This window comes from Pseudorasbora parva, chromosome 2 (genome assembly GCF_024679245.1).
Source record: "Pseudorasbora parva isolate DD20220531a chromosome 2, ASM2467924v1, whole genome shotgun sequence".
NCBI lineage: Eukaryota > Metazoa > Chordata > Actinopteri > Cypriniformes > Gobionidae > Pseudorasbora > Pseudorasbora parva.
The window spans coordinates 59440578-59454528 of record NC_090173.1 but is presented as its reverse complement, the minus strand read 5'-3'; the positions used below and the strand labels follow the sequence as shown (position 1 = coordinate 59454528).

At 42.5% G+C, this 13951-nt stretch overlaps 1 protein-coding gene and 1 long non-coding RNA gene across 3 annotated transcripts in view; both read right to left on the bottom strand.

Annotated features, from left to right (window-relative positions):
- The window catches only part of LOC137047376 (gastrula zinc finger protein XlCGF57.1-like), a 180137-nt gene that overhangs the window by 49163 nt on the left and 117023 nt on the right, over positions 1–13951 (bottom strand). The gene's annotated exons all lie outside the window — the stretch shown is intronic.
- LOC137047806 (uncharacterized) lies at positions 4586–5106 on the bottom strand. Of its 2 annotated transcripts, none has more exons than XR_010899249.1 (3): positions 4978–5106; positions 4705–4864; positions 4586–4618 (listed from the first exon to the last, which is right to left on the bottom strand). It is a non-coding gene; the product is annotated as an uncharacterized lncRNA (long non-coding RNA). The 2 variants fall into 2 exon arrangements; XR_010899248.1 differs by having other exon boundaries at positions 4586–4608.

The following is a 13951-nucleotide window of genomic DNA, read 5'->3' as shown; positions in this document are numbered from 1 at the left end:
TTTAAATGTTGGCAGTATTGTACATGTCAAAACAGTAGATGTATTGCTGTAACGTTACTCGAAAATAAAGGCCAATGTGTAACGTTATATACATTGAGTAATATTATGGTGTGTGGAGTATTTTACAAAGGTTTAGAGCAAATTGAAGTTAATATTAAAGTTATATAATAAAAGTTAATATTACTCATGAATAAAAACAGTTATTAGTATTCATAAATCTAGTTTTTTTTTTCAATATTGACCAAAATAATCATGATTATGATTTTTTCCATAATCGAGCAGTCCTACCAGGGCCCGTAGCAAGCAGAAAAGTTCTGGCGGAGGAGGGGCGGGGCGGGGCGGGGCGGGGCGGGGCAGGGCACTCATGATGCAAAAGTGTAGTCCATCCTGTCCGCCGTCAACCAGCTGCACTGAAAAAGAAAATAATAGAGAAACTAGATGAGATGGTTAAAGATGGACATATAACCAAAGTCAGCCAGCCAACAGAGTGGGTGAGTTCACTGGTAGCAGCTGTCCGTAATGGCAAGAAAAGGATCTGCATTGACCCGAGCGACCTGAATAAGGTAATAAAAAGGGAACATTACCCAATGCGCACCATCGAAGAGGTGCTCCACAATGCCTGTTGCTAAAGTCTTCTCGGTCTTGGATGCAAAATCTGGCTTCCTGCAAATAGAACTAGACGAAGCATCATCATTCTTGACGACCTTCAATACGCCCGTTGGTAAATTTAGGTGGCTTAGGCTTTCTTTTAGCCTGAAATGCACACCTGAAATCTTTCAGCGTATAATGGATGAGATGCTTCAAGGCATCAGCGGAGCAATGAGTGTCATGGATGACATTCTCATCGCAGCACCCTCAGTAAAAGAACATGATGAGACCCTCCGCAAAGTAGTTCAGAGAGCAACAAGCTACAATCTGAGCCTCAATTTCGACAAATGCCACATCAAGCAATCGTCTGTGCCCTACGTAGGACACCTGATAACATCAGATGGTCTGAAGGCAGACCCAGTAAAAATAGAGGCTGTCAAGTCCATGCCGACCCCAACAGACAAGGATGGTGTCCGTCGTTTCCTAGGTTTCGTCACCTATTTGTCCAAATTCCTGCCAAATCTCAGTGAAGTTGACGCACTTTTAAGACAGCTCCTAAAAGCAGATGTTGAATTCGCATGGCAACCAGCACAACAACAAGCCTTTGACAAAATCAAGGACTTATGCACAAAGTCTCCTGTGCTACATTTTTTCGATCAAATTGAGAAAGAGATGCTGTCAATAGTTCATGCATGTGTCGAGTTCCACAATTACATATTTGGAAACCATGTCACAGTGTACAATGACCATAAACCTCTGGAAGATATTTTCAGAAAGCCGCTGCTTTCCACTCCCATGCGCATACAGAGAATGCATCTCCGCCTGCAGTGGTATGATCTGACTGTTAAATACAGACGAGGAAAGGATATGGAACTGCCTGACACACTATCTACAGCTCAGTTACCAGAAAACAAGCCATAGATGGAAGGCTTCGATTGTGTCTCCATGTTCAACTTTGTTTCAGTAAGTGAGCAGAAATATTCAGAGCTCCAGGACTGCACAAAGAAGCAGCTGAGCTGTCTTCAGCAAACAATCCGACAAGGCTGGCCAGAACAGAGGCGTGATGTGCCTAATACAGTGTAGCGCAGCCACATAAAAGGGATACATATATATATAGACTGCCGTTAATTCATTTTAATTATGAACACATTACAGCTGTTGTATGTATTTCCCCTTGTCGTTGTTTGTCCCGGATATGTGATGGTTCTCGTTCTTACTCTCGCGTGACTTCCGTCGGGAGCGTCAGGGAATCCCCAGTAACGTCATAGGGCCTGACGGCTGATGTGGCATATCGGATAAAAGAAGCGGCTTACCGGCGCTCAAGAGAGGATGCTCTCAGGAATGGTGGATTACGCGATCGATCGATCACTACACAAGAGTTTTGTTATCACAGTCTGTGGATGTTTATCTCCCTAAGGAAATAAGAGTGGACTATTTCTTGTTGGGGATCCATCACAGGATAACTCTTCTTCATCGAGCTCCCGGACTATAAACTGTACCGGTAAGACAGATTCGACACACACACACACACCCACACACACACACACACAGACACACACACACACAGACACAGGACTTGGACTGAATTTTCTATACTTTTTTTCTTACCATTGTTAATATTGTATATATATATTTGTTTATTGGGTTTGGGGTTGCTGGTTCAATACACTTTGGTTTAATATCTAAGTGGTTGTTGTGATAAGTTTATTTGAGCACCTTTTAAGAAAAAGGGTTAACGAACCGTGATAGTTGTGTAAACTGCCTTTATCAGGCTGAGTGTTACATATTGGTGGCCCGTACGGGGATTTTCCTTATTAAGGTGTTTGAATTGTTTTTTTTGTGTGGTTGTTTTTGTTTTTTCAACCGGAATTATGGATGAGGTAAATAGGGAGGCAGTTGTTCAAGTTCAGATAGAGAATACTGATAACCCGGTGACGCCAGTAAATGTAAGATGATGTAGAACAAAATGAGACAGATTTTACTGCAGGCCCGTTTGTGACCCGGCGTAATCCAACTGCAGAAATAACTTCTATTAGTTCACTGTACATGTCTGACTCTGAACAGTCTGATGATGATGATGATGATGATGATGAGGGTCATATGAGGAATGCTGATGTAGTACAATCAATACACACAGATCTGGCACAATGTAAAGTGGATTTATTGGCTCTGAATCAAAAGGTACACACCTTAGAAAATGATTTTAAACAGTCAATGGACAGTACATTGAACAGAGAAACCAGTTTCAGGGAGGCCGTGGATTCTAGCTTGGCAGGTTTGGAGGACTATTTTTTAAAGTCGCTAGAAAAATTAGAAAAAGCAGTCACAAACTGTTTTCTCAGGCGAGACCATAAATGGGAAAGTCAAATGAGGAAGTTGAGACTAACTCGCACTCCCACACTCTCCAGGTTGCAGGCCTTCACCCCTGAGGCCTCTCGGGTGGCTTCGGTCCGACATCCCCCAACCCCAGCTCCTGTATCTAGGCAGCGAATTCCCACGGTTAATGATACATATGACAATCAACCTACTGTGCATTCTAAAACTCCTAATGTGTTTACCTCTGCAGTAGGGGCTGGTACATCCTCATTCTACGCTCGACCTCCCATCCGCCTGGAGTTCCCGTCCTTTGGAGACACCTGTGAAACAGCGGAGGTGCTTAACTTCCTTGAACAATGTGAGAACTTCCTAGAGATCAGGCCACTTCCTAGTGTCGAGCTCATTGGAACCTTAAGCACAGTCTTGAAGGGACCAGCTCTGAGCTGGTGGAAGGCAGAGAAGTCAAAGATAACAGATTGGAAATCCTTCAAAAAGGCATTCATGGCTGCTTTCCTTGCAGATGATTACCTCTCTGAAGTGGAGGAAAAACTGAGGACTCTGGTTCAGCAGCCACAACAACGCCTGAGGGACTTTGCTTACGACTACAGAGCTCTCTGTCTGAAGTGGAAGCCTGAGATATCTGAGGAGGAACTGGTGAACCGAATACTAAACAACATCAACCCCAGGGTCGCAGGATGTCTAAGGGGAACGGTGAATTCAGTGGAACAACTGGTGAAGGTTGGCTCAAGGGTGGAAAAAGGACTGCATGGGAGCCAAGGACTATTGGCAAAAAGTCGGCTCTCAGAGCAGCAAAGAAAAGTCCTACAAGAAATCTGGAGAACGTACCTTCAACAAAAACCTGGCAGGAGTAACTCTGGCACAACAACATCCGGGGTCATCACTCCTTGTGGTGCCTGTTAAGGTGAATGGTAAAGAAGTGAATGCTGTATTGGACACAGGAAGCACTTATACCTTAATGCAAGAAAACCTGTGGAATCAGCTGAAGGCAGAGAAGCCAGTGACCATTAACTCAGCCCTCAGCGATTTATTATGGCGGATGGAACCATTCATCAGTCCAGAGACCTGCAAAAGGTTAGGTTTCAATGGCATGACCACGAGTGTAGTATGTATACCTATATCCTGAAAAACACTCACCTCGCCTTTCCTCTTATTGCGGGTCTGGATTTCCTGAGGGTCACAGGAGCAGTCTTGGAGGTGGGACAACCCAGGTATGGGTTAAAATCTGAAAAAGGATACACATACTACCCTTTCTTGCCATCACTGATACCAACAGGCGCAGCGACCCCGGCAGAACAATCTCATGCTCTTACGGCTGCATCGCTGAACCTATATTACGCCTTACCACCAACTGGCAGGTTTTCCGAACTCCCGTACCTCAACACAGAGATCAGCCAGTGGGACTCCGACAATCCGGAAGAGATGGCAAAATTAATCTCCACCTGGCCACTCACCACCTCTTAACACCCTGGGTAAAACATCAGTGGTACGACACAAGATTATGGTAACCGAAGATATACCCATCAAATCACGGGCATATAGAGTGTCACCTCTAAAGAAGCAGGTCATAGAGGAGCAGGTGGATCAGATGCTGCGGGACAGCATCATTGAGCCCTCCTTCTCTCCTTGGTCTTCTCCGGTGGTTCAGGTCCCCAAACCAGACGGTGCATATCGTTTCTGTGTGGACTATAGAAAGCTTAACAGCAAGACCGTACCGGATGCTTACCCAATGCCTTTGATTCACGACATTCTGGAATCGCTAGAAGGGGCCTCCTGGTTTACCTCCTTAGATCTGCAGTCTGGGTACTGGCAGGTGGAGATGGAGGAGTTGAGCAAGGAGAAGACGGCTTTTATCACCACCAAAGGGTTATACCAATTCAAGTCCATGCCCTATGGACTCAGAAATGCCGCGGCCACCTTCCAGCGTTTGATGGAGAGTGTGCTAGCAGAGTTGAGAGGGAAAATCTGCTTTGTATATATTGACAACATAATCATATATTCAAAGTCTCAAGAGCACCACATTCAAGACATTAACTCTGTTTTTCAGAAACTTACCCAAGCCAATTTGACGTTGAACATGAAGAAATGCCACTTCTTCAAGCGCCAGCTCAAATTTCTGGGCCATATAGTCTCTGAGAGGGGGGTGGAGATTGACAGAGAGAAGACCAGAGCAGTGGCTGAGTATCCGCCACCACAACATCTCAAGAGCTTGCAAAGGTTTCTGGGCCTGGCGGGGTGGTATAATAAGTTCATACCCCACTTCGCAGGCATATACGCCCCATTGAACCATCTAAAAAAGAAAGGAGTAAAGTGGGACTGGACTACAGAGTGTCAGGCTAGTATGGATGGTTTGAAACAAGCACTACAGAATGCACCCGTCTTAATTCAACCTGACCTTAACAAAACCTTCCAGGTTCACACGGACGCAAGTGATGTAGGACTGGGCGCTATACTCACGCAACACTCTGAGGAAGGAGAACAAGTGGTGGCTTATGCATCACGGACCTTAACAGGAGCAGAGAAAAATTACAGCACTTCTGAAAAGGAATGTCTAGCAGTGGTGTGGGCGGTGGAGAAGTGGAGGCATTACCTGGAGGGATGGCCTTTTGAGGTTTTCACTGACCACGCAGCTCTCACATGGGCATTCAACTGCCCTAAAACCTCCTCTCGACTCACTCGCTGGACACTCCGCCTGCAACAATTCAACTTTCAGGTTCACCATAGAAAGGGCTGCCTCAACATGGGACCTGACGCTCTATCCCAGTTTCAGGAGCCGTTTTCTACAGATGATGCCCCATGTCTAGCCATGTCTACACAACATTCGACCACATTACCACACTCTCTGGAAGAAATAGCTCAAGCTCAACGGGTGGACAATACTATTACTCACCTGCAGTCTGGCCTCAACCCTCGGTTTGCCAAGGAACAGCCCATCACCTTTGAAGACCACCAGGGGGTGTTGTACCGCAAGGTTCCTTTAAGAACTAAGGGAGAGAAGTTCCAGTTGGTAGTACCCCAATCATTAACCACTGACTTCATGCATTATTACCATGATAACCCCCTAGGTGGCCATCTGGGACAGTTAAAAAAACCCTGCTGAAAATCCTAGATGTGGCATGGTGGCCCTCCGTCAGGAAGGATGTGTGGCAGTACGTCAAAGGCTGTGAGGTATGCCAGAAATATAAACCCTGTAACACAAAACCATCTGGATTTATGCAAAGTTCACAGATCACAGAACCAGGTTACATGCTCGGGGTGGACCTAATGGGACCCTTTCCCCGCAGTAAAAAACAGAACACCTACCTCCTGGTCATTGTGGATTATTTCACTAAGTGGGTGGAAATGTTTCCATTGAGAGATGGAAAGACCCAGAAGTTAGTGAAAATACTCAGAGAGGAGATATTTACCCGATGGGGGGTGCCCAAATATCTGGTGTCTGATCGGGGTCCCCAATTCACTTCTAGTCTGCTGGGGGATCTGTGCAAGACATGGGGTTGCGTACAAAAACTCACCACGAGCTATCATCCCCAATCAAATCTCACTGAAAGATTCAACCGGACCATAAAGACAATGATTGTGGCTTATGTGGGTCAACAACATCAGACCTGGGACCAGTGGCTGCCCGAGTTCCGCTATGCCATCAACAATGCCCAACAGGAAACCACAGGAAGGACACCTGCGGAGCTTATGATGGGCAGGCAAATTCGGGGACCACTGGAACGCCTAATCCATCGGCCACCGTCGCCAGATCAAGCTGCATATTCCCTGGTGGAACGACAAAACATCATGGTGGAGGAGGTGAAGAATAGAATGAGGATGTGCCAAGCCAAACAAGCTAGGTATTATAATTACCGTAGAAAAAATGCGCAGTTTCAAACGGGTGACCTAGTTTGGATTAAAACTCATCCTCTCTCTAGTTCATCGAATAGGTTCTCTGCCAAGCTAGCGCCCAAGTGGGAGGGTCCAGCTGAAACACAAAGTAAAACGGGGCCAATAAATTACACTGTGTGCTGGGGCAACCCACCTAGAATCGATGTATTAAATGTGGTAAACCTGAAGCGTTATTACGGACGTTCTCCTCCAATGCCGCTGGCTGGGGGAGGGGATCTATGTAGCGCAGCCACATAAAAGGGATATATAAATATATAGACTGCAGTTAATTCATTTTAATTATGAACATATTACAGCTGTTGTATGTATTTCCCCTTGTCGTTGTTTGTCCCGGATATGTGATGGTTCTCGTTCTTACTCTCGCGTGACTTCCGTCAGGAGCGTCAGGGAATCCCCAGTGACGTCATAGGTCCTGACTGATGTGGCATATCGGATAAAAGAAGCGGCTTACCGGCGCTCAAGAGAGGACGCTCCCAGGAATGGTGGATTACGCGATCGATCGATCACTACACAAGAGTTTTGTTATCACAGTCTGTGGATGTTTATCTCCCTAAGTAAATAAGAGTGGACTATTTCTTGTTGGGGATCCATCACAGGATAACTCTTCTTCATCGAGCTCCCGGACTGTAAACTGTACCGATGAGACAGATTCGACACACACACACACACACACACACACACACACAGGACTTGGACTGAATTTTCTATACTTTTTTTCTTACCACTGTTAATATTGTATATATATATTTGTTTATTGGGTTTGGGGTTGCTGGTTCAATACACTTTGGTTTAATATCTAAGTGGTTGTTGTGATAAGTTTATTTGAGCACCTTTTAAAAAAAAGGGTTAACGAACCGTGATAGTTGTGTAAACTGCCTTTATCAGGCTGAGTGTTACAACAGTACAGCCAATTTGGGACTCACGAAGCCAACTTGTCATCGCTGATGGTGTTGTCTGTAAAGGACTGCGTATAGTTGTACCCCCTTCCATGCGAGAACATATGCTGAAGCTTATACATCAGTCTCACTTAGGAATAGCGAAGAGCAAGCAGAGAGCTCGCGAGGTCCTATACTGGCCAGGCATGAGTGCTGAAATTGAGAAAATGGTGAAGAACTGCGGCAAGTGTGCAGACTTCCAGAACCGGTTACCTAGACAACCACTCAAACCAACAGAAACGCCCGAGCTTCCATTCGAAGAAGTAGCTTCCGACCTGTTTGAGTTTGAAGGAAACCACTATGTTCTGCTGGTTGATTACTACTCAAAATACGTTGAAGTGGATAATTCCGTTATAGAAAAGCTCAAGGCTCAATTCAGTAGACATGGGATCCCCACAATCCTTCGAACAGACAATGGTCCACAATATTCAGAGGATGAGTTTAAAGATTTCTGTCAAAGTTATGGAATCAATCACAAAACGTCATCCCCACATACGCCACACTCCAACTGTGAGGCAGAGCGCGCAGTCCAGACTGTTAAGAAACTTTGGTGTAAGGCACTAGATAAACACCTTGCGTTGCTTGACTACAAAACAACACTACTGGAGTAAGTAGGCCTTTCACCAGCTCAGCTGCTAATGGGCAGGCGTCCCTGCAACAACCTGCCTGCTGCTCACACCAGCAGCACATGACCCCCACAAAGTTAAACGGCAACTAGATAAAAGCAAAAGCATTTTAAAAGCAAAACCCTCGTCCTGCGCTGAAGCCTGGAGATGAAAGTAAGGATGCAACCACATCCTGGCAATCACAAATGGTCTCCTGGAGTTGTTGTGAGATCACACTGTGCCCCAAGATCTTATGTTGTTGACTGTGGAAGTAGAGAGTACCGTCGCAACATTCAGCATCTTCGCAAGAGCACAGCAGCTGCCAACGAGTCCCGTCACAGTCTTAATGATGGACAATGGGCAGAGACGACAGTCAGTGAATGTCCAGGAGCCAAAGTCTGTGGAACATCCTCGCTCATCCCAAGCATCACCTACAGAACTCGGGACTGCTAAGCAGACGCTGTCAACTGGGCAGTACACTACCAGACGAGGCAGAGTAGTGAAGCCTCCCGACAGGCTCGGTTTGTATTCATGGAAAGGCGTGGTAAAGACGCCTTGTGGAAGTGATGTGCTACCAACCTCTCCTTCCTTGTTACACATGTTTATGTTCAACAGTTCATTGTTGTGATAAATGGTATCATTGGCTAGGCTGCATATATATATATATATTAAAAAAAAAAAGTGCCAACATCTCTTTAATATTTTGATACGCAAGCTTAATGTCAATTCCTGAATCAAAAAGCAAATGCAGCAATGTTTAATATTTGTTGTAATAACTTTATATGCATACAAAGTGATTTGTTAGCATGTTTTTTTTGTTACATGCTTAGGAGGGGTGATGTAATGTATTGTCATTTTGACGATGTTTCTTTAAGTTGCACTCCGGCCTCCGTAGTCGATCCTATGACTCCTCCTACTTTGTATATGCATTGCAGTTCACAGTAAACCGAAAAACTGAGAAAATCTCGTTACTGAAGCTCTGTGTCAGTCGCATTCTTTTACATACATATATATATATATATGGAGTTGTTTAATCCTCTGCTGAGATCTTCAGAGATTTAAGTCTTCTTAGTCTTCTTTTATCTTCAGTTGATGAAATCAACTTTCTTCTGTTGATGTTTCTCTTTCCTTCAGTGATAACAGCAGGTGTTCATCAGTGTCTGAATTCACTCTCTTCATTTCTCTCACTCTGTCGAGTGGTCTATTTCAGTGAACTAGTGTAGGGAATAGTGAATAAGGGATACGGAGTGATTTTGAACACAGCCTCTGATTGTCGACTTTAAGCGCTGTTAATTCACAGCATATTACTGTTGGCTGTTTTCTCAAAAACATTTTTAAGTCTCTTTTGAAAATTCACCTCTTTTCTCTAGTCTTTGAATAGTGTCTCTTTTTAAGTGCCAGTATATAGTGACCCCTGGCTACTATTCAAATGTTCTTTTTCATTATTTTAACTCCTGCAGTTATTGTCCTTTCCATTTTTATATATTATAAATATTATTTCTTCTTTGCCTTCCTTTGCTTACTGCACTTAGCACTTTATTAGGAAGCACTTTGGTGTGGCTCAGCCATCTGTAAATGTGCTATAGAAATAAAATTGACTTTTGACTTTGATATTTTTGTTTTGCAAAACTTTATTATTTTGCAAATCTATGTGGCATTATATTTCAGACCTTTTATTTGGGGGGAAAAACTGTAAAACATGTTTTAATCCATAATATTGTATTATGATGAAGTAAAGCTACATCAAACTCTTAATCTAATTACCCTCCTCATAAATAAATACAAAAATACAGCCAAATGTACCCTAATGAAAACATGCTGAAATAGTTATGTTGGGGATTAGGGAACTATTTCTGCTTACATAAACATAAGCGATTTTACTTAAATGTTAGACTTTGACCTCAATTGTGTATTTTAGCTTAGGCAGACAATCAGATGCAGATTGCAGATGATATGGTTTTGTCATATGATTGTCTGTATAAGCTAAAAGAGGAAGTGATACAGTCACATGGGTGATGGAAAACTTTGTAACTTGGCATTTAAAAAAAGAGAGATAAAAAGTAATCTTAATATAAGAAAACTGATATAAAAATCTTAGTAACACTTTATTTTAAGGGTCCAGAATGATGCACTAGTTAAGCAAGCAATGATTAACTTGTTCACAATTAAGCATGAACACATTAGTAATTAATGATTAACTTTATACTTTAAGGGTTAAAATTATGCATTAGTTAAACTACACAGCAAAATCCTCAGTGTTAAAAGAACACTGCTGGTGTTTATATGAGTCCACACTCAGAGTGTTAAAAGCAAAGCTAAAGTGACTTCAGATGTTGTCAGCTCCTTGTTGATGATAACTAAATCATCAGAAAGTGAGCATCTGATGTTGTTTTTTGTGTTCTTGTTTGGTACAATAGTAATTTGTTAATAACCTCTATAATCTTGTGAATTTGCATTATTGGCACCAATAGCAATAAAAGGACCACTAGCCATGAAGGATGAGAAAAAATATGTGTACCCAATGTTTTGAGAAAATATTTCACATGGTCACACACAGACATCAAGATTTGGCCCATGATTCACAACAACGGTGACAATCAAATCAAGCATCAGTTTTGTACTATGAAGCCACCCATCATGCATTGCAGCATGGAGCTTTTTTTGTGTCACCGTTGTTGTGAATCATAGGCCAAATCTTGATGTCTGTGTGTGAGCATGGGAAATATTTTCTCAAAACTTTGGGTGCATGTACTTTATCATCCTTCAGGATAGGGCTATTGGTGCCAATACTGCAGAATCACAAGATTACAGAGGCTATAAATAAATTACTATTGTGCCAAACAAAAATCAAAATCAGATGCTCACTTTCTGATGATTTAGTTATCATCAACAAGGAGCTGACAACACCTGATGTCACTTAAGCTTTGCTTTCTCAGCCTCAACTCTTGTGTTTCACACACACAGTTACAGCAGCCGTACGGGGACCAAGAGCCCAACTAAAGCAAACGTTTCCCTCCACAATGGTGACTTCAAATGAACCATAAATCCTCAACATCTAAATCTGTTAATTTTGTTTTCATGATTTTTGGATAAACACACTTTGTCTGTGAGTTGCTTTGCAATTAGAAAAAGAACAAATGTCCACAATGAGCTGATTTGAACTAGTGTTTAACCTTGAGGTCCATGAGCGTCTATATCAGACGTGCAGATCACGTCCAAAACAGACGTCATAAAAACTTTCATTCTGGCTCCTCACTGGAAGTCTTTTCAATGTCAGCCTCTAGTGGCGAAGACGTTGAAAAGACGTCTTTTGGACATAACTTTGCTTAGCGGGCATCTTCAACTGCATCACTCTATTCCCTACTGTCACCACACTCATCAAATGAATTTAGGCAATCCATGAAAACATCATCTTCCTCATCACTGACCTTCAAGGCCAGTTTTTCAAAAGTAATCCACTAGGATTTTGGATAACGGATTGGATCAAATCTTGAAAATGTATTTTTCCAAAGAAAAAACGGATTACATAATCGGATTAGATCACGTAATCCAATCTTGGTTTTGATCCGGATCAAACCTTTAGTTTGGGTTTTTCAGAACTTTTTTGTAGGATCTGGATCATTTTGATCCCAAAAATCTGGATTAAACTGATCCCATCAGAAGGCTGGATTCAGCGTGGATTTCATGCCCAAAATGTAATGAAAACATTAAAAATGTATCAAATAATACTATATTGGGATCATGCAGTATCTTACAATATATCCTATTTATTCATAATGTTTTAATTTGATTTGTTCATTTCAGTGATTAGGTGGGCTTTAACGTATTCAGCCTTTCAGTTTAGGCCTACAACAAAGTAGAAAGAGTTTGGCCTCATAAAATAATCCCCCAAACAGCTGTCAAAATTGACCAAAAACAATACATTTTATTCTGTCACTAATTTATGTATATATATATATATATATATATATATATATATATATATATATATATATATATATATATTCATCACAATCGAAAATATTTTTGTTTTTAGAATATTTATTAGTGATGCATGCAATGATTACAGTACATCTATACTTGATACTTGTTATAAATCTCCTCAGTGTCCAGTGTTTGTGTTGAAAGTCTCAGATGAGCGGACTGCTGGAAGAGGATGGGGTGGGGTTTTTCTTGTTTTTATTTTTTTTTAAATGTGTGTGTTTTCATTTCAAATAAAATTAAACTTATATTGACCTCACACTGGCTATTCTACTTGTTGCTCTTTACATATAGTTCTACATTGTGTTTTCCTATCATGTTTGAGCACTGGTTATCCAGATTTGGTGATCCTGAAAAGTTCCCATCCAGATCAGATTGATCCAATCCGATGTTGCTTTAAAAAACTGGCTCCAAAAGTAAACTGGATTACATGATCACGGATCGCACAAAAAGGATTACAAAATCTGGATCAATTTTATCCGGATTAAACCTTTTGAAAAACTGGGCCCTGAACTGAAGATGATGAATCAAAAGAATTCAGGATTCTTAGGGTGTACTCACACTAGGCACGGTTGCCATGATCTGGGCCCGAGTACGAATGTCCCCCCTCCCCACTCCCCCGCTGGCCTGCACTCACATAGGGTTTCAGCATTCGTGCCGGAGCACGCTTACGTCATTATGGTGCGACGGTTTCGGGATAAACAGAAAGAACGGCGCTCTCTGAACACAATGGAATCCATCGCTCTGTTTTCTTTGTGGATCATTTTGTGTCGTTTGGTCCACGGTGGTCCACAGCCCTCTCACAGCCTGTTGTTAAACAGATGTGTCGCCTTAGTGGCGCGAAAATGTTCACGTAATCGTGCTGCTCGTATTATGAGGAGGTTTGCAAGGTACCAGCTGAAGTGCAGCTAGGACTTTGCAGCTTTGAATACGGACTCCAGCACGGTTAGCGTTCACACTGCATGTGAACCGCGCTCGAGTCCAACTGAATCGCGCTCTGGCCCACCTCTTCCAAGCGGGCCAGGGCCGGCTAATTGAGCCGCGCCCGGGCACGGTTCGGAGCACTCACACTAGTCAAACGAACCGCGCTTTGGTAGTCAAACGCACTCGGGCACGGTTCAAACTGGCTAGTGTGAGTACACCCTTAATGTGTGCCGGCGCTTAGTCCAATAACTCCTAGAGGCCATGTCCTTGTAACCTGTGATAAAATATATAGGACTTTCACTTATTTTGGACAGCCATTCCCTTCCCAAGTCAAAACTGGGATTAGCTGATTTTAATTTGAAAACTGTGAAAGCTGACCCCTTCTCTCTGCAGTTTCACACACACACACACATATTCCTACTCACTCTGGTGTGTGTGTATAATCTCTCTAGCTCGGTGTCTGACTATAACAATCCTCTCCTACACCAGACTAGGGTTGTAACGGTATGAGATTTTCACGGTATGATAATCGTCTCAGAAAATATCACGGTTTCATGGTATTAAAAATCTTTATTGTTTTGCTCTGTTTGTTATTATTATAATCATCAGCTACAATGACCCATCATTAAATGAAAACAGATTAAAACATTTGTATTTAACATATGGTTTAAATCAAACTTTATTATATATATA